The 25,820-nt window shown below is 40.2% G+C and overlaps 1 protein-coding gene across 1 annotated transcript in view; it reads right to left on the bottom strand.

Annotated features, from left to right (window-relative positions):
• Positions 1–25,108, bottom strand: part of PHF21A (PHD finger protein 21A) — a gene marked incomplete in the record, with an annotated part of 290,156 nt that extends 265,048 nt beyond the window's left edge. The window contains 1 exon segment of the mRNA XM_034769562.1: positions 24,681–25,108.
• Positions 25,109–25,820: the final 712 nt, after the last annotated feature.

Below are 25,820 nucleotides of genomic sequence, written 5' to 3'. Positions count from 1 at the left end.
CAAGCTCTGCTACCCAAGGCTGAAGCTGAAGTGAGCAACTTAGCTTCACAGGGTTCCCTGTTGTGTGGGGGCCAAGACAATTGCCCTGCTTAGTACCCCCTAATGCCAGTCCCCATTTTTAATCTACTGGATATGCAGAAAAATAGTTGTGGCACAGGCAGGCTGTGGAATTTTTATAGCATGTTGGGGGGACCTCAGAAAGATAAAGGTTGAGAACCCCTAGTATAAAGCAATAGTTCTCAAACTATGGGGGCGGTCTCCCAAAGGAGGCACAGGAACATGTCAAGGGAGGCGCAAGCTGTATAGTTTTTATTTATTTAAAAAGAGCTCTGGGCTGTCAGCCCCAGGTGGCTGGGGCTCCTGAGGAAGGGCTGTGCACACCCAGGAGGCAGGGATAAAGGGGACAGCTGGAGTCCCGCCCACCCCGACGCTGACAGCTGGAGCCCCACAGTCCAGACTCAGGCTCTCCTCCCCGCCCCGCCCATCCCTCACCATGAGGCAGACCAGGCTCAGGCTCTCCCCTCCCCGCAATCCCTCAGCTAGAGGTGGCGGTGCTCTGGCTGTCAGCCCAATGGTGGCAGCAGCAGTGCAGAAGTAAGAGTGGCAATGGGGCGCTAAGTCTGCTCTGAAAAGTGAGCTTGACAAGTATCACTTTTCACATTGCCTCCCTTCTGCACTGCTACTGGCGAGGCGCTGCTTTCAGAGGTGGACACCAGGCCAGCAGTTGCTACTCTCTGCTCTGCCTTCAGAGCTGGGTGGTGGTATATGTACTTGGGGAGGGGAGCATAAACAACAACAGACATAAAAAGGGGGGACCAGATCAAATAAATTTGAGAACCACTGGTATTAAAGGATACTCTGACAAACAGCAGACCAAAAGCCCCAAGGGCTTTGAGACACAAGACTCCCACCCCCAAAGCAAAAGAGAAATGTGCACTTGAATGAACATCCCCTGAGCAGCTGAATGCATATACCCACCTCGTGGTGTCCACAGCACAGCCAAGTGTATTGCTAAGAAGAAATACTGTTTCCTTTGAAGCAGCCATCAAGGCAAAGCAATTAACCTCAAATATCCCACTGGGATGCAACCTTTCCATAAACTAGGTTATTTTAAGGTGAGTAAAGACTTTTGCTCTGAGCATGTGAAGGTGGAAGCTGAAATCACAATCCACAACACCTGGTAGGATCTCAAACAGTTCTTAATGTTCAAAGTGTAATAGACTGCAACATTAAAAGAGGTTTGTTTGGTCAAAACTTCCTCCTTTTTAATAGCATCCATTAGACTTCCAAAAAACATGGCCTGGATAAAGGTATCACCCAGTTGCACTGTTATGGAATCAACTTGTGAACCAGTCTAGATATAGCCATGAATGCCCTGAGGTTCGAGACAGAGGAGGTCAGGATAGCAGGGTGTTCTTTTTAAGTGGGTTTGGGGAGGTGGAGGGGGAGGTTAAGTTTGCTGCTTGAAAGAAAGAATCTTGTGGATATTTGTGGATAGTTAGCCTAATAGTAGGCTCAAGTTTGTCACTTTAAAAGGCAATATATAATGCGTATGTCACCTTATAGGAACCATTTCATGTGCTGTGGGGGCCAATGAATAGCAGCACAGGGGACTAGTTTCTTGGCGTTGTTGGTATCAGTCTCTGTTAAGAATTCCAAAATTACAAATTAAGTGCTTTCCCATTGGGCACTGTTACTACCTGAATAATCAGGCTCACGTAAAACAATTTAAAAAAAAAAAAAAAAAACCACACAACTTCCAAGGCACCTGCACCTGAAACAGATAGTCTGCTACACCCAAATGGAGGATACAAATGCAAGGTCTTCCTGGCACTGCAGCAGAACTTATTCCCGAAATGAAGCATTGGCGATGTGGCATCAGAAGGCTCAATCAGATCTGAATTGAGATCTTCAGTGGCAAGACAGAGTGGTCCAAGGAATGGCTGCCAAAATAATTTTTATTTTAAAAGGTGTTCCCTGAAAGCTAAGGGGACATCACTGTGGAGTCAACTGCACATAAGTAGGAGAAGCATGCTGGTTTGCTGAATCTATGTCAGTGAATGATAAAGGTGCAGAATCTAGGAAAGCTCTTTACAGCCCATCTTCAGAAAGAAAATACTAACACTGGTATTTGGAATCTAGGTGTCTCCAGACAACAATGGCATTTGATGGTTAAAAAGTCAGAGCATCAGCACCAGATGAGAAGTATGTCATTTTTAGAGCCACTACATAGTGCAACAATGAGTGAGACCCAGTAGACACTGAAGTCACTTCAATCTGAGTCTAAGGACAGTTTCCAAGGTTTCAGTGCCAAGTTGTCTCAGAGCTCAGACATCTTGGTTATGAAACCTAGCTGAAGGGTTTCAGAGCCAACATAGGCCATTCCAGGTCCTACTCCGGACCCCAGACTGAAAACATGAACAGTTCTACTGATTTCATCTGTAGGGACTCCAACAAAAGGAATGTCTAGAGATCCATTTAACTGTCTCTGTAGGGGCTAGAAGTAAACCATTAGTAGACATCACTGCTGAATAGTGTGTACGTGAAACTAAATGTCTGATGCTGGAAAGACTCCAGGATAGGAGACCCAGGTTTAAGAATGCTGACTCAGTAGAACCCCAGAGAATCAGGGGACTATGGTGCCATCTATAAAAACCAATAGTCAATGATGCCAGGTTCTCAGCACCAGACTCAGTTAATCTAGAAAGGTCTGGGGACCTATAAGCCATGTGACAAAGTTCCTCCTCTATCTTGGTGGGTCCTGCGCTTATTGGCGGATTTCTTGCTTCAGAGATTCACCATGTGGGTTGGGGAACAGCCCAGAGACCTTCCCCTCTGGGAGAACCCGCAGTCCAGGTCAATTGGGAGGTTTGGGGGAACTCGACCCCGCCCTCTACTCCGGGTTCCAGCCCAGGCCCCTGTGGACTGCAGCCGTCTATAGTGCCTCCTGTAACAGCTGCAACTCCCTGGGCTACTTCCCCATGGCCTCCTCCAAACACCTTCCTTATTCTCACCACAGGACCTTCCTCCTGGTGTCTGATAACACTTCTGCTCCTCAGTCCTCCAGCAGTACACCCTCTCACTCTCTGCTCCTTGCGCCTCTTGCTCCCAGCTCCTCACACTCCCACCACAAACTGGAGTGAGCTCCTTTTTAAAACCCAGGTGCCCTGATTAGCCTGCCTTAATTGATTCTAGAAGCTTCTTAATTGGCTCCAGGTGTCCTAATTAGCCTGCCTGACTTAACTGGTTCTAGCAGGTTCCCGATTACTCTAGTGCAGCCCCTGCTCTGGTCACTCAGGGAACAGAAAACTATTCATCCAGTGACCAGTATATTTGCCCTCTACCAGACTCCTGTACCCCACTGGTCTGGGTCTGTCACAACACTTATGCTAGATGTAGAACTTCCATGTATGCAATTCTCCCGAACCTATACCACTGGATCCTCAGCACTGGACTGCTAAGCATAGAGTTGATGAAGAAAAATCAAGGGTGCAGGTCTTTCAGCACCTTGACATTCACACACCTTTAGTGAGCAGCACTACAGGGACAGTCACTGGTGTTGGCCCTGGACCCAGTTGACCTGGATAAACTCAAGGACCTGAGTATTCTGGTAATGGGCACCAGACCACACTGAAAAATGGTTTATCCAAGATAACAGTGCTGGATATTTGGCTCTGAACTACATTGAACAAGATGGATCCAAGGATCCTACTACGGTCATGTGAGTTGGGTACCGAATCACTTCAACTAGTGGTTTTCCAAATTCACTGGTAGAACCAGAGGTCTGAGTGACACTTACACTGTGCACTGATTACCAGACTCTATTGTGCCAGATGCAGATGACACAGAATGCTGCGTGGACATTAAATGGGCAAGAACCCCTTGATGAAGTGTTATAGAGTCCACGGTATTATACCCGAGGCACTGGACTCTGACAACCTGGCTAGATCTGGAGATCTTAGTGCCATTTCTAGTGGACAACCCATTTGTGGCTCACTACAGTCGACAGCATCAGGATCTTGACACCAAATAAGGTCATCCTGAAGGGATCCAGGGACCCCAGTAACATCTGAACTATACCAGAACTTCAGCACTGGTCTCAGTCAACTGGTTAAGACCGGGGACCTAGTCAATGCTTAAGCACAGCCACAGAGACACTTGGACTAGCAGATCTCCATAGATGATGCTGGACTTACACATTGCCAGACTTAGTCCACTGGACCTGAGGAGCTTCCCTCACCAATTAGAGAATATGAGGTAGCCCTCCCACTCCATGCAGGTGCAGAAAATGCTTGCACCCAACAGATACCATTTTTCATTGTTCTTTTAAATTAAACTTAAAAACTAAAACTAAACAGCCCTGAAAGGGCAGAAGAAAAGGAAAGATCAACAAAGTAAGCATCAAGAATACTGCATCCAATATAAGCTTGCTGCACCTTTGGCTGTTAAGAAGGAACTGAAGGGCAGCTTGGGCCCCTTTTAGACCCTCTGAATCCTCCACAAAGGGAGAAGAGAAGACCCCCAATGGACACTTATCAAGAATATTCCACAGCTCAATCCCAGGAACCATCAATCCTATAAGTAGGAACATACAGATGTCACTAGAAGAAGAAACATAGTATTACTGTAGAGATTACAGACGGAATTTATACGATTTGTGTAAATTCCCAGCTCTTGAAAAAGGCATTCAGGAAAAGTACTAACGAGAAGCCGTGTAGATGTATGTAACACATACAAAACCATAACTGCAACGCAACTCAGGCATCAGCCATTTACAATATATTGAGAACATATACCAGGAATGGCCATACCACGACTCATGAGCCGCACTCAGCTCTTTTACAGTTAAAGTGCAGCTCGTGGAGCCCCCCACACCCTCCCCACATTCTCCACCTACCAGACTGGTGGGGGGGGGAGCTCAGAGTTTCTGCCCTGCAGTGGGGTGGTGGGTCTAGGGGCTTCGGCCCGGGGGAGGGGAGAGGGGACGACACATGTCTCAGGACTTCAGCCCCACAGGATACACCTGCTGGGGCTTAGGGCTTCAACAGGAGTTGGGCTGAAGCCCCAAGTCTGGGCAGGTGCATCCCACAGGACTGAGGCCCTGAAGCCCCCTGTCCAGGCTGAACCCCTGAGACCCACCCTCCCTCCAGGGCTGAAGCCCCGAGCCCCGGCAGGAGCACCCCGGCTCTTGAACTTCTGAAGATTGTCGTATGCGGCTCATAGGGTCAGTAAGTTTGGTCACCCCGACATATATTCATATCTGTATAACACAATACATCACTAATGCATTGCAGTTGGTATTCTCCAAGTCTGTGAAGAAACTGCAAATGTAACAATTTCAACAGAACTACAGTAGAATCTCAGAGTATTGAGCACCAGAGTTATAAACTGACCAATTAATCATACACATCATTTGGAACTGGAAGTACGCGATCAGGCAGCAGCAAAGACCCAAAAAAGGTAAATAAAGTACAGGACTGTGTTAAATGTAAACTACTAAAAAAATAAAGGGAAAGTTTAAAACAAAAAAGATTTGACAGGAAAGGAAACGGTTCCTGTTCTTGTTTCATTTAAATTAAGATGGTTAAAAGCAGCATTTTTCTTCTGCATAGTAAAGTTTCAAACCTGTATTAAATCAAGTTCAGTTGTAAACTTCTGAAAGAACAACCTTAAATGTTTTATTCAGAGTTACGAACAACTTCCATTCCCTAGGTGTTTGCAACTCTGAGGTTCTAGTGTATTACAACTCCAGGAACAATGAAACCACCATACAGGATTTAAATAGTTGGTCCATCTGATCCAATCTCTCCTTTCTGACAGTGGTCAACATAAAATTCTTCAAAAAGCACAAGCTTTCCCCCCCACAAAAAACATTATTCACAAACATGCCCACAGTTAAAATTTCTTCCAACCCAAGGCATTGGTTGCCTTAAGTCATGAAACGTATGGGTTTACATCCCTTAAAATGTTTATCCTGTATAACTGAGGATAACCTGGATAACAAGAATATCTAAATCTTATTAAGCTCCTTGCCTCAATAATATTGTGGTAAGAAGTTTCGCAGATTAATTACTGATAGTAAAAGAAAATAATTTTATACAAACTTTAAATTTGTTACCTTTCAATTTCAATGGTTGTGCCTTTGTTCTTGTACCATTAAGAAGGATAAAATAAATGTACCTGATTTACCTTTTTTGTACCATTCATTGTTCTATAAAAAAACTGTATCATGCCCACCATAAGAAAAAATTTTCTCAAAAATGTTTATGCCAAGTAGAGCTGTTAAGCAATTAAAAAAAAATCACAATTAATCGCACTGTTAATAATAGAATACCATTTATTTAAATATTTTGGATGTTTTCTACATTTTCAAATATAATGATTTCAATTATAACAGATTACAAAGTGTACTGTGCTCACTTTGTATTTTTTATTATTATAAATATTTGCACTGTAAAAAACAAAAAAGTATTTTTCAATTCACCTACTACATGTAATGTAGTGCAATCTCTTTATCATGAAAGTTGAACTTACAAATGTAGAATTATGTACAATAAAAACCTGCATTCAAAAATAAACGTAAAACTTTAGAGCCTACAAGTCCTTGTTCAGCCAACCGCTCAGACAAACAAATTTATTTACATTTGCAGAAGATAATGCTGCCTGCTTCTTGTTTATAATGTCACCTGAAAGTGAGAACAGACATTCGCATGGCACTGTTGAAGCCAGCTTTGCAAGATATTTACATGCCAGATGCGCTAAAGATTCATATGTCCCTTCATGCTTCAACCATCATTCCAGAGGACATGCTGATGACAGGTTCTGCTCGCTAACGATCCAAAACAGTGGGCTGGTCTACACTGGGAGTGGGGGGGTTCGATCCAAGATACGCAACGTCGAAGTCTCTTGGATCGAATTACCTAGGGTCCACACGGCACGGGATCGATGGCCGCGGCTCCCCCGTCGACTGCGCTACCGCCGCTCGCCCTGGTGGAGTTCTGGAGTCAACGGTGAGTGCGTTCGGGGATCGATATATCGCGTCTTAACGAGACACGATATATTGATCCCTGATAAATCGATTGCTACCCGCTGATACGGCGGGTAGTGAAGACGTACCCAGTGTGGATCAACGCATGTTCATTTTCATCATCTAAGTCAGATGCCACCAGCAGAAAGTTGCTTTTCTTTTTTTAATGGTTTGGGTTCTGTAGTTTCCGCATCAGAGTGTTGCTCTTTTAAGATTTCTAAAAGGCATGCTCTACACCTGATCCCTCTCAGATTTTGGAAGACACTTCAGATTCTTAAATTTAGGGTCGAGTGCTTTAGCTATCTTTAGAAATTTCACATTGATATCTTCTTTGCATTTGGTCAAATTTGCGGTGAACATGTTCTTAAAACAAACCTGTGCTGGTTCGTCATTTCAGACTGCTATAACATGAAATATATGGCAGAATGCAAGTAAAACAGAATAGGAGACATAGAATTCTCCAAAGAGTTCAGTCACTGATTTAATTAATGTTTTTTTTTTTTTAAATGAGCGTCATCAGCATGGAAACATGTCCACTGGAACAATGGCCGAAACATGAGGAGGCATGTGAATCTTTAGTGCCTATAGCATGTCATATTACAATGCCAGCTACGCCAGCGCTATGCGAATAGCTGTTCTCACTTTCAGGTGACATTGTAAACAAGAAGTGGGCAGCATTATCTCCTGTAAATGTAAACAAAACTTGTTTCTCTTAGTGATTGGCTGAACAAGAAGTAGGACTGAGTGGACTTATAGGCACTAAAGTTTTACTTTGTTTTGACTGAGTGCAGTTATGTAAAAAAAAAAAAAAAAAAAAAAAACTACATTTGTAAGTTCCACTTTTATGATAAAGAGATTGCACTTGTATGAGGTGAATTGAAAAATAATATTTCTTGTTTATCATTCTTACAGTGCAAATATTTGTAATCAAAAATATAAAAAGTGAGCACTGTACACTTTGCATTCTACACTGTAATTGAAATAGATATATTTGAAAATGAAGAAAAAACCTCCAAAAATATGTAATAAATTTCAATTTGTATTCTATTCTTTAACAGTGCAATTAATTGCGATTAATTTTTTTTGAGTTAATCACGTGAGTTAACTGCAATTAATTGACAGCCCTAATGCCAAGCAATTGTCAGACAAAGTGGCAAAACCACAAACTGACACCCTATATCACAGGCATACTATGTATGTGTCTACATCATCCCATATGGGCACATATATAATATGGTAATTGCCTTTCTCAGGTGGACCTACTAAATACTACGTAGCTCGTTTTGATATATTATATTCTGTACACTTAAAAATCTGTTTAAAAGGAATTAAACTTCAAGTGTAACATCACCCTTCTTCACCATACTCTAATGCTCAGGCAAACTATTTCCGCTTAGAGTAACACACTCACATCACAGGGAACTTTCTTCCGACATATAAACACTACATATATCGAACTAATTTCCTCTCACAGTACAATATAAAACCTTATGCTAGCCCTATAATCACATAACACACTGCACATTTTAACCTGTACACACCAACGGAGTATTTGCTGATAATATCAAGGTCATAATTAAAGTGTTATATTATTCTGTGATGGAAGTCAATATACTGTGTATACTGTTTCCTTATCAATCTAATGCCTTTGGGGTAGGGGCTATCTTTTTGTTCTGTGTTTGTACCACGCTGAGCACCAGGGGTACTGGTCCATAACTAATATCCAGAGATATAGTGATACAAGTTACAATGTAATGTGCAAAAATATATTTTTCATTTTTAGTTGACTCTGCATCTTTCATCTTGACTTTTGCTTTAACAAGTTATTTAAAAATATATTTATCCCAATTCAATTACTGCACATCGTCCAACCAGCACAATGAACAAAATGAGAACTAATAGTATATGATCATGTAATTAAAGATCATAATGCATACTCACAAAGGGAGAAGGGTTAAGACTGTACATGGACTTATAGCTTTGCCATTTCTTGACTTCTGAATGCTTTACTTTACAAACAAAAGTTCTCAGTGTAGCTTTTTTATATGGCAGAGAATAAAGCTAACTTTACTAAGTATCATAAACACAGCAGGACACTTATTACACACTGCCTCATTCAGTGCTCATTATGTCAGATATGTTGCGATGATGTCAAGCTTTACTCAGAAGTTAGAAAGAGAAAATCCTTAACCTTAATTCTGTCCCTAAAACAAAAATAAAATTAAAAAACTCTGCCCCCTTGTGTGTACACACAGACACGTACTCCTAGAACTGAATACTGAGAAAAGTATGCAGTAAACTATGCTTCAAACTACCTAGTAGATAAAACACAGAATAGGGAAGACTGGCTGACACAGTACATCTGATTGTGAAATTAAATTAGCTTTATATGTAACTGCACCGTTCTCTGAACTGAACCAAAGGAAGGCTGTGTTGGTTGTCCAAGTGTAGCTACATTACCATTATCCTTATATAAGAAACAGTACCTGATCATGCAATGAAAGGTTGTATCATAATGCACACATACAAGAGAGCAGTTAAAATTGTGCATGCAACCTTAATTTCTACATGTCCTAATTTGAATGGTTATTAACCTTAACTATAATGGGGCTGGTGCTTCCCTATGATCTATGTAACCTGAATATTATATGGTTCTTCGGTGCCACATCCTACATTTAGTACTCATTTCCTTGTACACCAAACAACCTCCCTTTCCTCATTCAAATCCCTGCTTGAAAGCACATTTCACCCCGTCGTTCCAGTGATAACTCACCAAATATAAGTTAAAGAAAAACAAATCTGCAGGACTTCAAGAATGAACAACCATCCAATATATTTGTATGTCTGAACTGTACAGTCTGTGTCTTATAAGACTATAAACTTCTGTAGGGCAGGATCTGTTTGTACAGTAATGCTCAGTAACTACATAATTTGAGGATGTTCCTGTTCAGAAGGTAACCATATTCAAGGCTATCAAAAACTACAGGAGGCAGAATTCTGCTGAATTAAGCAAAAAATCAAGGAGGCCTGTGTTCTAGTTCCAGGTCTGCAACGGATTTACTCTGATCTTGAGCAAGTCATTTTCGCTCTTTCAGCCCCCTAATCTATAACATGGGAATAATAATATTTAGCTGCCCACTTCCCTCACAGAATAAAAATATTATTTTTAACAGGCCATATTCTCAAGTGATGAAAATCAGACTAACTCAATTGATCTGAATGGAGCAAAGCCTATTTACATCAGCTGTCAGTCTAACCCAAACTTTGTCTGACCCAAACTTTGTAAAGTCTTTTGAATATATATACTATTATTAGCAACTCTGGATATGTTATTAGCCAAGAAGGAACATCCTAAAGTTTTATTATACTGTACTGTGCTCTCTGCCCTCTCCCTCTCACCCCTATGCTCTGACTAGTTATTGCTCTCAAAATTACCAGACCCCATATGCCCACAAGCATACTTACCCACCTCAATTTGGGCCTTCCCTCTACACTCTATCTCCGTACTACTATTCATCCTTGGAAGGACCTTAAGTAAGGTTTAGCTCTCTCCTCCTCTATACAAGTAATTCATCCTTTTAATGTAGTATCTGGGATTAGATGGGGAAGGCATCAAAAGCTGGGGTGGCCAAGTTTATTGTGGACATACAGACTGGGAGCTCTGAGAGTAGAAACTAGCCAGCAGGAGGGATTTAAATAGAGTAGAACCTCAGAGTTACGAACACCAGAGTTAAAAAGTGATCAGTCAACCACACATCTCATTTGGAACCAGAAGCACGCAATCAGGCAGCAGAGACCAGAAAATAAATAAATAAAATGAAATAAGCAAATACTGCGTAATATTGTGTTAAGTGTAAACTACTAAAAAAAATAAAGGGAAAGTTTTTAAAAATGGAGAAAGTAAGGAAACTGTTTCTGTGCTTGCCTTGTTTAAATTAAGATGGTTAAAAGCAGCATTTTTCTTCTGCATAGTAAAGTTTCAAAGCTGTATTAAGTCAATGTTCAGTTGTACACTTCTTGAAGAACAACCATAATGTTTTGTTCAGAGTTATGAACATTTCAGAACTACGAACAACCTCCACTCCCAAGCTATTCATAACGGAGGTTCTACTGTAACTGTACAGTTACTAATGCAAATGTTTTTTCTGATGGCCATTATTAGCCAATATGAGCAGAGAGATTTGCAAATATTATAAAATATGTAATGGGAACACTTATTCCAATCAGATAAGAAATTGTGTAAGTGTACAATTTTAGTTTGTGTATAGTGAAATTAAATGGAATTCTCAGCCAGCGTCCAAGACTGCTGTACAACTGAGGTAGATATGGACATTTTTATTGTTTGTTATTCATATAGCACAAGTGTCCAAAATGCCACTTTCCAGTTGTGCAATTCCCTGCTCTGATTATTATAGATATTTTATTTGAACAGTCACTGTATGGTCATTTACAAATAAAATTATCATGCACATCTCTCTGTTCTGAATGGCTATTATAATCTCTTTGTACAGATTGACTGACGCACTCAAATTTTCAAGTTCTGTGATACCAACGAAGTCGCAGGAAGCAGAAAAATTCCACATTTTACATGAAAAAAGAAAAAAAAAAATCACCAAAAAGTTTTAAATGGACTAATTCCACTTCTAAAATTATGTTTATAAACAAAAACAAAAAACCACACACACACACACACACACACAAACCATTGAAATATTTCATTCCTTCCTTTCACCTCTTTTTTTGCATCTTTCACTCCCTACAGTTCAAGACTTTTCTCTGACATTGTTTATACTGGAAGAATATCAACCCCTCACAATTCAGACTGATCATTACACGGCAGGAAAAAAGTCACATAGGGGACTGGAAACTGCTGTGAAAGGGTCCCACAAAGAAAGCAAAGGCAAGCTCCCTTCCCACAATATAATAATAAGCTTTAGTCCCCTAAAAAGTGACACGGTTCTTATGGTCCACTGTTCCTAGAAGCCCAACGACACAGGAAGGGGCAAGAGTGCAGAGGAAGTAAACACAAAAGTTAATAATGGTACTGTCAGTGTTAATTATTTTAATAGAATACTTAACCTTGTAACCTTGAGTCAACAGTGTGATGCTGTTGCAAAAAAAGCAAACATGATTCTGGGATGTATTAACAGGTGTGTTGTGAGCAAGACATGAGAAGTCATTCTTCTGCTCTACTCTGCTCTGGTTAGGCCTCAGCTGGAGTATTGTGTCCAGTTCTGGGCACCGCATTTCAAGAAAGATGTGGAGAAATTGGAAAGGGTCCAGAGAAGAGCAACAAGAATGATTAAAGGTCTTGAGAACATGACCTATGAAGGAAGGCTGAAAGAATTGGGTTTGTTTAGTTTGGAAAAGAGAAGACTGAGAGGGGACATGATAGCAGTTTTCAGGTATCTAAAAGGGTCTTTAATTTAAAATGTCAGTATAACAACTTTTATATATGTCATAAGGAGGAGGGAGAAAACTTGTTCTATCCTTAGAGGCTAAGGTGAACAAGAAGCAATGGGCTTAAACTGCAGCAAGGGAGGCCTAGGCTGGACATTAGGAAAAAGGTCCTAACTGTCAGGGTGGTTAAACACTGGAATAAATTGCCTAGGGAGGTTGTGGAATCTCCATCTCTGGAGATATTTAAGAGTAGTTTAGATAAATGTCTATCAGGGATGGTCTAGACAGTATTTGGTCCTGCCATGCGGGCCGGGGACTGGACTCGATGACCTCTCGAGGTCCCTTCAAGTCCTAGAATCTATGAATCTTGTTAGAGAGGTGAGGGAAAGACAGCAAAGTATATGGAGAACATCCATTTTCCATCCCTAACCTCTCCTGACCCTTGGTCCATCCGGTCCATAGCCACAAAGATGGATCCCTGAGGACTAACTTCTCTGCAGGGCCTGGGTGAAGACAGACAATGAAGTGCCACCTACCCAACATCATCTTCTATGGCCATAAGCAGAGATGACAGATTTTCATCCCTTTGCTCATGCAAGGGACCACATGAATCTCAATTCTTAAAAACAATGAGACAAAGTTACCCCTTATGTAGCACGCTGAAGTCACTAATTACGCCAGGGATATATTTGGCTTACTGTAAACAAAATAGAACATTTATTTTTGGGACAAAAACCCTGATGACCTGCAGTGAGGAGATGGGGAGAATGGGTAAAGGGTTACAAAAAGGAAGGAAGAAGGGAAATTACAGGAGTTAAGAAGCTGTGAAAAGAAAGGTCCAAAAGGCTCTTTTTTAATTTAAGCAATTTTCCTTTCAGCAGTTTGACAGCAAATTTAGTTTGTGTTTAACAGCTTTCTCTCTTCATTTACAATTTCAATATTTAATTTAAAATGTCAGTATAACAACTTCCTATTAACACAGTAATAGTCTTATCATGAGCTAATCAACTCTGAGACCAAGAGGATACTGTTATTAACCCCTAAACAGGAACCACCTTAAATTTAACATTTAAGGTAACTGTCCAACATGTCTGATTTGATTGGCTAAAACAACTGTATTTCAGTATAACAATTACAGTACTCATAAGTACTTTTATCTTAAACAACTGCTCCAATGGTCTTTTTCTATAAAAATTCTACACCAACAATCAGGCATCCATGAACAACCTCCGTAACAACACGGCAAAAACTTCTCAAGTTTCAAGCTATAGCAAAATTGTTCTATAAACAATAATGAGAAATATTTGAAGCAGGGGAAGGAGTTTTGTTTAATTTGAATTTGAAGCTAATTGAGAACTGGTAAAACATGGCAATCAGCAGCCCTTCAAATTGAAACCTTAAGCTCTAATCTTGCAATGAGTTCCCATGCCCTGGAGTAGAGTCCTAGTGAAGTCAATAGGGCTCTGTGGGATACAAGTTTCCACCTACATAGAATTCACTTCAGGACTCAAGTTCTAGTGACCCAAAGGACAAATACCGAATGGACAGAAGTAGTTCATTATTCTAACGCATTTCAGCCTTAATCTGGAAACATCCTCTCTATGGGATAAAGGGGGAGTTCTGTTTGCCAGATCCTTTCATTTTTGGCCTCTCTGAAGAGAATGCCAACAAGAGGGCTAATTAATACCAAATATGATGGTGAATTTGTAAGACAAAACAGATGTCTATAGGAACAGGATTGGTATCACCATCTCAATTCACAGAGACCACATAGTTGTGAAATTGTAAGAAATTTTGTTTATTATGGACTTAAACTGGATTCAAGCCAGTGAAAGGCTTCATATCTCACTACCAGTCCCCTGAGCCCTCCAGATTTTTTTTTTAAGTTACAGAAAGATATGTTTACAGTGCTGTTAAAAATTGACCACTTATTCAAATTTAAGGTTGGATATTTGTATTTAAACCATTCTGTTGTACCAGCAAGAGAGGTTAGAGACTATATCAATGCTATAGCTTGGTCACAACAGTGACTAATTTCTGGCTACTTCTTTGCTTTGGTCAATTAAAGCAAAAAACCCTTTAATATCATCTAGCTCTTATATAGTGCTTTTTGTCAATAGATCTCAAAGTGCTTTCCAAATGAGGTTAGTATCATTATCCTAGTTTTACAGATGGGGAAACTGAGACACAGTGAGATTAAGTGACTTAAATTAAGGCCACCCAACAGGCCAATGGCATAGACAGGAATAGAACCCAGGCCTCCTGAGTCCCAGTCCAGTGCTCCATCCATTAGACCACATTGCCTAGTGAAGTTTGACTCTTACCCTTATGCACTAGGTCCAATTATGTTTTTGTTAACAGCTTGAAAACCTGGCCCCACTGAAGTCAATGCCATTGACTTCAGTGGGGCCAGGATTTCACTCCAAGTCATGACACATTTATCCAACCCTGTTACAAGACAGGATAGGCTTACAGCTTTTTTCACAACACAACTGTGTATCATGTACATCCACACTTATCGCACTCTCTAACAGTATATTTATCAGTGCATTCTGGGTAAATAGGACAACTATCACATACTACCTCAGCAGGGTTAGAGTCTTTGGAAGACACACACATAGAGCAGCACCAGCAACATGTTTGGCAATGCCCTCTGAGATGTCCTACCATGCAAAGAGCTAGCAAAGAGATCCAGCCTACCCAGATACACAGGAACAATTAGGGGTTTCACCCTTACAGCATAATAATGGTCATCTTCCTGTAACCAGGTCATTACACTATCTTACAGAGCATGCTTCTGGCAAGGGTGACACATGGTTAGCTGACACAGTTACTAACAGTGTATTAACTATGTTGTGTGTGGATATAGAACATATTTAGAGAAAGCTAGGACTAACAAGTTGCGAACTCATTATGTCTACATACAAGGCATTATTTAAACAAATTTCTATATTTATTTCCTTTTTTGTAGAAGAGTTTTAAAGACAACCACCAGAAATAAAATGCTTAATATACAGAATACACAAGATCTGAAAAAATAAACTTCATGCCTCAAAAGGAGCTAATTACCATCTAAATATTTAAAATATTTTGAAATGCACATAATGGGTAGAAGTTACTATTTTGATAGCTGTTATGCAAATATATATTCAAATAATGTGTACTCCGGATAAAATTCCCTCTCAGATCTTCATAGCAGAGCTCCAACATTCCGCACAGGTATAAGGAGAGCATACGGACAACTAGATTTGCTCAGTGAATCAGAGAAAAAAAAAATTACCATAAGGACCTGTATGCAAAACTAATTACTGCATATGCCCAGAAGCCACTTTCCAAGATTAAACTTCTAAGGCCCTCATCCAGCAAAAATGTACACATGCTGAAGTTTAAGTATGTGAGTTTTCTTACTGATTTCAATAGGACTACTCACATGTTTAAGTCAAGTACATACGTAAGGTTTTGCAGGACTGGGGCCTTAAATAATTTAACTTATTTCTTCAACCATTGATTTCAGATTTTTTGCTCTTGCATAACCTCACAACTGCTTTGATTATTAAAATAAACTACCAAGAACAAATTATATAACAAAAAGGTGTTCTCTCTAAATACTTGTATAACTAAAGAGTTAAAACTGTTTACTTAAAGAAAAAATTTAGACAAATTAATTTCTATATCAAATTTGGTGTGCAAGACCTTGGACAAGGAACAAATTTATAACATTCATTAACAAACTGAACCAATTCATCTCTGATTTAACTCCACTGAAGCCTATCAAGGTATGCAAGGGATTACATTGGCCCAATATATTTGTAAGGATTAAAATTAATTAAGTGATTCTGCAGTCCTTACTCAGTCAAGACTTCCACTGACTTCAATGGGAACTCTCCCTATGTTAGGGAATGAAGAGCAATGCTCAAAGACACTTGAAATCAAAATATCTGAACATAATTTAATCCTTCTCTTACCTGCCAAAACCTGAATTCAGGGTTCTGTGTTTCCCTGGTAACAGCTAATGACATCACTAACCCCTAAAGCAGTGAAAGGAAAGCACTCCTCTGCTCTGTTTTAGGGGTTAGTTATGGTATCACCGGACCTCAATAAACACAGAACACTGAAGTCATATCTTGGCAGGCAAAAAGCCTTTCAATTCACCTTTAACTATAGCACTACAAGCCACACCGCTACAATGCTTCAATTTAGAAGGAGGAAATAATATCGGTAGCAGATGAGTGAAGAGTTTGGTGCCAAATGTTAAACATCCATAACATTAGAATTACTCTGTAACATGTAAAAAACTCTCAAGAATCACAATTAGTATCCTTTACAATCACAAATCAAGTAGCATATTAGTGCACTTAATTATATAAAATTCTTCTACATGCAGAAAGAAGTCTTCCAACAAATACTGTTCTCTAAACACACTACTCAACTAGAGGTTACAAGGAACTTGTAAATAAAGAATATTTCTACTGCATAATATGAACATTGAGGATTTCCAAACTGCTCAACTAAGGGCCACTTAAGCAGCTTGCTGGGAGCCTGAGGACCATATCTAGTTTACATAAAGTATAGCAGTGTTCACAAGCCATTATCATGAATATGAACGTTTGGCTCATGTAAACTACAGATCCCAGCATGCAATGGTTCATCTTTATCTAGCAGGCTGCTTAAATAAAAATAAAGCTCTGCATACTAGGACCTGTAGCCTCCATGATAAGCCACAGTCTTATTTAAGATGAGGCCAGATGGAGGCTATAATACACATCTCCAGGGGCCATATTTTGACCATCTCATTTTACAGTATCATATATACATACCACACAGAGATCCCGAAGTACATTATACCAAAGTCAACATTATTATATTAATCAATTTTAAGATGAACACAAAGTTCAACAACATCATCACTAAACTCACCAGTAACTCAAAAAAGCAGTAATTGTCTACATTAAAATCTATAGAAAAGGCTCTGGCTTGCATACATTATTTTTTTAAACAACTCATATTTTTATCAGGACTGTTACATTCAGTAACAGAAGATTTTCAAACAACACTTCTGATTTTCACTGGGAAAAATATTTTTGTGAGGGTAGTCTTTCCCTTGCCTACTACTTATTATTTGGAAAGATATTACTCTTTTTCTCAATCACCAAAATGCACTGAAACAGCAGCTTGCCCTCTCTCTAAAAAGGGAGTTAGCTTAGCTGAAAATTAAATGGCTGTATTTCAGTATAGGCCTCTGAAAACATACACCGTATTCCAGTTCAATAGAGGGAAGGGCAGCTCCCCCTACCAGCCTGCTCTAAGAAGGGTTTATCATGGAAGGAAAATCATACTGAGTTCCAAACCCAGAAGTCATTATTTTGAGTTCTGAATTAAGATATATATATTCCCTGCAAAACCAGTGAAAAATGCAAGTACAGTCTGTACTAAGAGGCACAGCACAGATCTTGCATTTCCAGGCAGCCAGGCATCATCAGCACCTCCACAAACATGCAGCAGAGAAAGGGCCAAGAGATTCTGGAACATGAGAGAGACAGGCAATGGCACATTGCAACAAACGGACTGGCAATGCTGCTGAAGTCACCTGAAAGACATTCTACTGCACTTCCCCACATAGGCGACAGATTACAAAAGCAACTAAAGGCTTCGTCAATACCGCAATAATACTGTCCATAAGGCCAAAGACAGCTGTTGCCATGGTTACTATCAGCCAGTTTATTAGAAAATAATTATTGTTATTACTTAGAAGTTTTGATCAAAAGAGTTTAAAGCTCTGATAATTAATTGACTAAAGAAATCAACTACTATTTTGCTTGCATTTACACTACTTTAGAACTGCACATGGTTAACAACACTTGTATCCCCAGCGGGAAGTGGGGGAGGAATCAATGCCTTTCAGGACTTGAAGGGAAGAAGGAACAGCAGAGAGTTTGTATTCTTGTATGCAGCCAAAACAATAAGACAAAACCCATCTTTTGGCTCTTGTGTTTGAGTTCTCTTTCACAGCCCTATGGAGTCCAAACATAGATTAGCTCATCATAGCACTAGTCTCCAACCTGTTAGACCCTATCCTCTTCCTCACTCTGTTTTAACCATTCAGGCATCTGATAGTCCCCCATGAAAAAATATGCAACACCAGCTAAACTTTTCAGAGCACATTCCTAATTACACGATAAGGAGAACAGCTTAAGAAGAGCTCTTTCTCACTAAAAAAAGTTGGTCCAATAAAAGATATTACCTCACTCACTCTGTCCTTCATTTAAGGCCTATTCAATGCCATTTTTATAGTGAATGAACTTGGTAACGTGGCCTTTTATCCCTAACTCACAGTAATGTGGAAATGTAAAATTATTCAGGAAAAAAAGTGTGCTATTTTAAGAAATAATTTAAAATAAAATGTATGCCTATAATAAACTCACAAACAGAAATACACTCCTGACATCTGATTTTTTTTAAGAGAGCATCTGCGTAAGAGTTTTAGAGAGAGAGTTAATTTTTAAGTTACATGATCCAGTTTTTTGAGAAACACAGCCTCCACATACTACCTTTGACTAAAGAGTGGGTGTTCGCAATAGCAGATGGGGGGGGGGGAAAAGAGAGAGTCTGAAAGCAAAGAGGGTCTGGAATAGGTCAAGACATCAGGGTGTGGAACTTCTAGACAGAGATTACTTAGTGACTCCTGTAGAGATTATAAACTCTGAAAGGGACCCTGTGCTGGTTTGCATTAATATTAACAAATACAGAGACCAATACATCCTTGCTTTTGAAGCTTATAATGAACCATGTGTCACAGAACCATTTTTAATAAAAACATTATTTAAAAAGTATAGAAATTTCAAGACTAAAAATGTTGTTAAAGCTTTAAGTATGACAATTTAAGGGTGAATATAAGGGACCTAAAAGAGTTTTATATAGTTTTAAAACAATTTGAAGGCCATGAAATTCTACAGTAAAGGAGATCAGTTCAACTCAAACTGGAGTCAATTTTAAAAACAAATAAATTAGTAGTTGATTCAGCTCCCATGTCCCAAGTCTTCTTGCCAATTGTTGTTCTAGTACTAACATATTCTAGTATTTTAAGATATTTTTCTCTCCATTGTTGCTGAGTCAAAAACTCACACAGACAAAAGGTGAAACCAAATATACAAAGTGTTGTCAAATGTACAAAGAAAAAAAACAAAGAATAAAATAGTTATAATAATCTATTACAAGTAACAATAGTTGGTAAAAAGAATCATATAGAAGAAACTTCTAAATTGGTGGAGTCCCTATAACTTGACAAAATAAAAAGATTGGGAAAATAAAGAATTGTAAAAGTACTCCTAATACCTCCATCCAAAATTAAACCCACTTTCTACAGGCACAATCTGCACCTTCGTAATTGACACGCGCCAAACACCTCCTCAACACCAGACCAAACTTGACATATTAATCTTATCACCACCTATTACATGCAAGACATGTACAAAAACTATTAACAAGTATTAACAAGACAGGACACAAACATCTAGCCTGTTGCAGTCAATACACACAAAAACCTGTACCACACTTGTTCCACCTTCTCAATATATGGTTTGAGCCTACAAACTTTTGTGTAAGTAGAACGCATTAGCACAAATCCTGAGACTAGTTTCTGGTACAAGTAACTTGATGGGGCAATCAGAACATGCACAGGGGCAGGAATCGTCCCTCCAGACCTTAGGTGGCAGAACTAGCCTCAGTAGATTCTTACACTGCCCCATGTGGGAGTAGGGGAAGACAAGATACATATAATGATGGATCTTCTTGCATTTTTCCTCCTATATTGGGGCCTCTCCTCCTGCACGGTCAGGCCCACGGTACGCCCCTCTACACAGTGGAACTGCACCAGCTCCCTCTTCTAGAGTGACTCCACACCTATAGAAGAGACTAGATATTCCCCATTTCAGTGAGACTATTTGTACAAGTAAAGGTTTGCGTGGTAAAACCCACAGTATCCTCATGCCTGGCACAGAAAAATTTCAAAACAAGGTTAGAATATCAGGGTTGAAAGGAACCTCAGGAGGTCATCTAGTCCAACCCCCTGCTCAAAGCAGGACCAATCCCCAGACAGTTTTGCCCCAGATCCCTAAATGGCCCCCTCAAGGATTGAACTCACAACCCTGGGTTTAAGCAGGCCAATGCTCAAACTACTGAGCTATCCCTCCCCCTCTTTCTAGCCACAGTAATTGGACTCTATGGGTTCAGACATCTTAAAAATGATATACCCTTACAGCATTATGCTCTGTTTCCTTTGATACTTAAGTCTTGGTGGAAATAGTTAAAGATGGTGTCCACCTCTTAAATTCTGTAAAGAAGCTTTCCTCCATAGTCTGTGGCCATACCAAGTTGTAGAGAGTTCAAAAAGATATCTAATTATAGACATATACATGAAGATGCACAGAATAACAAAGCACCAGGGCAGTTTATCTAATATGCAGTGTCCAAAACATACTAAATAAGATACCCCACAAAGTCCCTGTAAATTTTAAAATTTATGTTAGATTTAACCAGAAATACCAGTAGTAAACAAATTCCAATTATATTAATTCATTTCATTCAAGTAAAGTTCTCCAGAGCACAAAGCATACCGAATACTCTGGAACAGTTAAATAGCGCCAATATTTTCATATTTAAAGGACAGTTACTTCCCTATAAAACAAACTGCATGAACAATTACAATTATGACATATCTTCACTATTAGAACTTTCCTACAGTATACAAAACAACAAAACCTCTAAGGGCCCAATTAAAACAAACTTTATATTTTTAAAACAAGAAACTGATCTGTTTTGTGCATATCCAATCAGTTCAATAATATGCAAAAAAAGTTTACAATTTCTATCTACATTTTCAAAACTTCTCAGTATACCACCCTCAAAATAGGAATATAGAGAGAATAAGAAATACTCAGGCCCTGTACTATGAATAGAAATGCAAGTTCAACACTAAGGGGCAGGGTATACACTTTAAAAATCCTACATTAAAAAACTTTGACTTACTATCGAAGTTTTTTATGGCCAAAACTGAACATACAAATATTTAAAAAAAAAAAAAAAAAACACCCACACAACTGTAAAATCCATGACTTCCTACAACTCCTCTCCAAATATTTTAAAAATAAAATGCTTTTATATTTTCACTTCCCAAAGGGAAGAAAGTCAATGCCAGCAACCCAGCAGACTTTTGTACCCTTATAAAAACAAACTGGCAAGAGTAGCCCAGTTCAGGATGCATAAATAACCCTACATGCACAAGGGAAAGAAAAAACCAGAAGGAAAGACTTCAAATATTAACCTTCCAATGGGTAATTATTCATAGACAACAGTAAAAATACTTTTTGAATTATGAAAAATACCTTGAGAGACTCCCTTTAATTATGTATCAGTACACCAAGCTTGCTACTTCTTAAATTAAACTCAATAACCCAACTTTGGGAGTAAAATCATATTCTTCATTGCCCAGATCAATAGAGCTCAAGTATGTTGCAGGTATGATGTAGACTTCCAGCAACTGATGGGCATTTGCAGCACAAGCACCTCCTGCTGGATAATACCTTCCAAAGATCTGCTTGTACAAAAAGAGAACCTCAAAAGGTGACAAAAGGAGAGGATACTTTTAACTTTCCAATCATGTAAGAGGATTGCTTAACATCCCTTCTGTGAGTTGCTCAAACTCTTAAAAGATATAAGCACACACACACGAGAATCTAATTTTTTCATCTCACTAAGACAAAAGTTTTAAGTGAAAAACAATTCCATGGAAAAATAAATGTTTAAAACTACCACAATATTTACTAAACTACAAAATTCTTTACTTCAGGAAAACTAATAATTTCATTCAGAAATCAAAGTGGTTCCCAGATTTAAAAAAAAAAAAAAAAAAAAAAAGTGATGTCTGTACTAAAATGTGGGTGAATAACTATTTTAACGAGTATGGATTTATAAAACACTAGTTGTGCTGTGGGTGAAGTTTTTGGTTGGCTGGTTGGAGACCTTGCTCTTAAATACTAATCAAATACAATTTTAAATATACTTCTGTATGTTAATGTTGGACATAGTTACCAACTCTCAGGACTATTCACATATTTTACCTAAAACAGACCTTTCAAAAGTTTGTAGGTTGGATGGGGGAGGGGGCGTTGTTTGTGTTTTGCATTATATCTTTACAGGAACACTGGCAAGTAGGTTAAGGCACAAAACTAAAAAACAATCTAAGTTTTTATTAAGCTTCTATAAAACCTATTACCATTTTTCTTCAATTAATTTTAATGACAAATAAGTTTTCTTTTGATATTTAAACATTCCCCTACAATATAGCAAATCGAAACAGCACCAGCTTTGGGTTAGAGAATGAAGAAATCTCAAATATGAAACTGACTACAATCAAAAGTGAAACTAACTACTTGTTTTCATTGTTAAAGTTGAGTAGAAGGCAAAAAGCAAACCAACATTTTAAATAGCAGAAAGCACATTAGATACTTCAAATTCTAAGATATTAATATAAGTGCCCCATTAATATAAGCATATGGATTAACTGCCCTTTAGTTTTCCTTCTGAAACCAAGGTAATATATGTTTAATGTGATGATAAATTCATTCTTTATTAGAATGAACTTAGGCTGAGAAAATTCTTGCACTCATCCAACTAACCCATGTGCAAATGTAGCTATGTCACTCTCTAATTATTAAAATGTTAATATTCCAGGGCACAAGTTGCCCATATCAGATTTTTCCCTCACTCAGACCTACTGTACACAATACACAACAGGACAATTACTGTCCCCAATAGGATATTTTTTTAAACCCAGTCACTACTGAGATAAAAACGAACAAAAGTTCATGTCAAGTTCAGTGCTTGGGCCTAAACAAGCATCAAGTAAAAGAACCTCACATCTACAATTATAAATGTATAAAACTTGCAGGGGAGCACCATCACTTCAAATAAAAAAGTGGGGACATATTGAATAGATACTCTACTTTGATAACTAAACAAAAAATATTCTAGCATGTGACTGAACTGTGATGACATTTATAAACCAAGGAAAACAAAAACCACCACTCCACTAGCAACCATGCCCCATTAAAAGAATTAGGAACTTGGAAATTACTCTGTTCAAGCACATTTGTACTCTAACCAGTGCATACTCATTTTGTGACACTCAAGTGAGTAGAAGTTGAATGAAGGACACCATGTGCGGATCCAATATAAATTCATCTAAAATCCAACAGTGCAGTCCAGCAAACACCCACCAAGCTAAAAATGTGGTCAGAGAGAAAGAAATGTTATCAACAGTGAAGCTCAGAATAATAAAGAAGCAAACAGAAAAAGAAGTGGTGAGAGGAGCGTGCACAACGGGACTAGACCAAATGGCAGAGTCCCACACACAGCCCCACTCCTCCTACACAGAGAGAGAAAAATGGAAGAGAAAAGGTACACGTCTCTAATCATTGCAAATATGTGCCAAAGTAGGAGTGTGAAATCCCAGAGGGGTCCTTCCACTGAGCTTTGTACCTGTGCAAGAAGGGCAGACCCAGAACGAGGGGAGCAGGAGATACTTCTGAATTACAACTTGCAGAAACGGAATTTTCCCAGTACTGCTCTGGCCACAAAGGCAAATTAAAGCAAAAAAAAAAAAAAAAAAAAAACCTGCAGTAGCAGCTTTACTACAAATTCTCAATAATCAAAACAGCATCGTTTCAAATATAATAATAAAACTTCCCTCTCAGCATCACAGGGAACAAATCAAACCAACAGCAAAAGGCCTGGAAATAATCATTCTGAAGAAAAACCAGAGAGGAGGGGATAAACCTCCCTCCCCCACCCCATCCCCAGTGCAGTGTGTCATCTCCTTTCCCCTGCTCCTCACCACAACCCCAATGTGTCACCCACCTCCATCTCTCGCTCCCCCTCCTCAGAAACTTATTTCAGTGCATGCAGGGGCGGGAGAAAGGACATGGCCCCCTAGGGCTCTATCCCCTTGGGGGTCGGAGGCCTGGGATGGGGGGGTTACACTGAAGTTGTTGCTCCTCAGCTCCAAGTTGGCTGAAGCGTCCTATGTAGACTGCTCCTCCCCCAACACCCCAGCTATCCTCCTCCACCCTCCCCCAACCAACTCCCTGAGACACAGACAGAAAAGCACGGGGGAGGCGAGGGATAGAGCTACTCATAGAAAAGAGCAGAAGGAGAGAATAGGGAGGAGGAGGAGAATCCAAAAGGTGGGATACTACACCCTGCTGGTGGTGCTGCTGCTGGTGGCTGGCTGGGGTCCCCCTGGCAGGACCTCTCTCTGAGGGGGAGGGCTCTTCTTCATAGGGGGAAGGTGCTGCGGCTCCTCTGGGCCTCCCTGTCCCCCTCTTCTGGGCTCCTCTCTCTCCTCCTCTCACTTTCTTTAATCTAAGCTGGGAGTGGAAGATGGTAGGTTGCTCCCTTCTCCTCCTCCTCTTCTCTCTCTCCTCTGGGAGGTCCTTTTCCTTCCCCCTCTCCCCAGGGGGCTCCTCCTGCAGGGGGGAGCAGGGGGCGGACGGGAAGAAAGGAACGAAGCAGAAGAGGCGCAGGAGAAGAGAAACTGTGACACAAAAACAAGCCGAGAAGCTGAACTCTTCTTCAATCCCATTCACCCGGCCCGGCCGCAGCACCCGCTCGCCGGGATCACTCCGCCGCCGGCCTCCCTGCCTGCCTGGGGCGCGCGCCCGAGCTACCGCTGCGCGCGCCCGACACACTCTCTCACAGCTACTCCGGCTCTGAAGCGGAGGAGGGGAGGAGACGGGGGAGGAAACAGAGATTGGGGGCGAGGCGGGCTCCCCCCTCTCTGGACCGCATGCCGCCTCCTGGGAGTGAAGAAGGAGGGGTCGCCGGCCTCCGCTGGGGGGGGAGGGAGGGTTCGCTGGCTCCTCCTGAGGGGACTACTTGACGTGTTGGTGCGGCGAATTTATTTCCCTTTGCCTAAGGAACGGGCTGTGCTACGGCTCCCATTGCCTAGGGAAAAACCCCGGATGTAAAGTGAGTGAAACTAAAGTAGAGTGAAGTAGGGCAGCAAACTCTAGTGGAGCAGCAGCGGGGGAGGGAGGGAGCGAGCGAGCATGCACCGGGGCAGGCAGCAGCAGGAGAGCAGCACAAGCATCCTCACCCCAATGCGCAAGGGGTTCTGCGTAGGAAAGCCGATGCACCAAGACAAGGGGAGAAACATAAGCATCCTCACCCCAATGCAAAGGATTCTGCACAGGAAGCTGATGCACCAGGGCACTAGCAGAAGCACAAGCATCCTCACCCCCAATGCAAGGGATTCTACACAGGAAGTTGATGCACCATGGCAGGAGGAGAAACATAAATACTCACCCCAATGCAAGGGGATTTACACAGGCAGTTAATG

The sequence above is a fragment of the Trachemys scripta genome, chromosome 4 (genome assembly GCF_013100865.1).
Source record: "Trachemys scripta elegans isolate TJP31775 chromosome 4, CAS_Tse_1.0, whole genome shotgun sequence".
In the NCBI taxonomy this organism is placed as follows: Eukaryota; Metazoa; Chordata; order Testudines; family Emydidae; genus Trachemys; species Trachemys scripta.
This window is presented reverse-complemented; position numbering and strand designations above follow the sequence as displayed.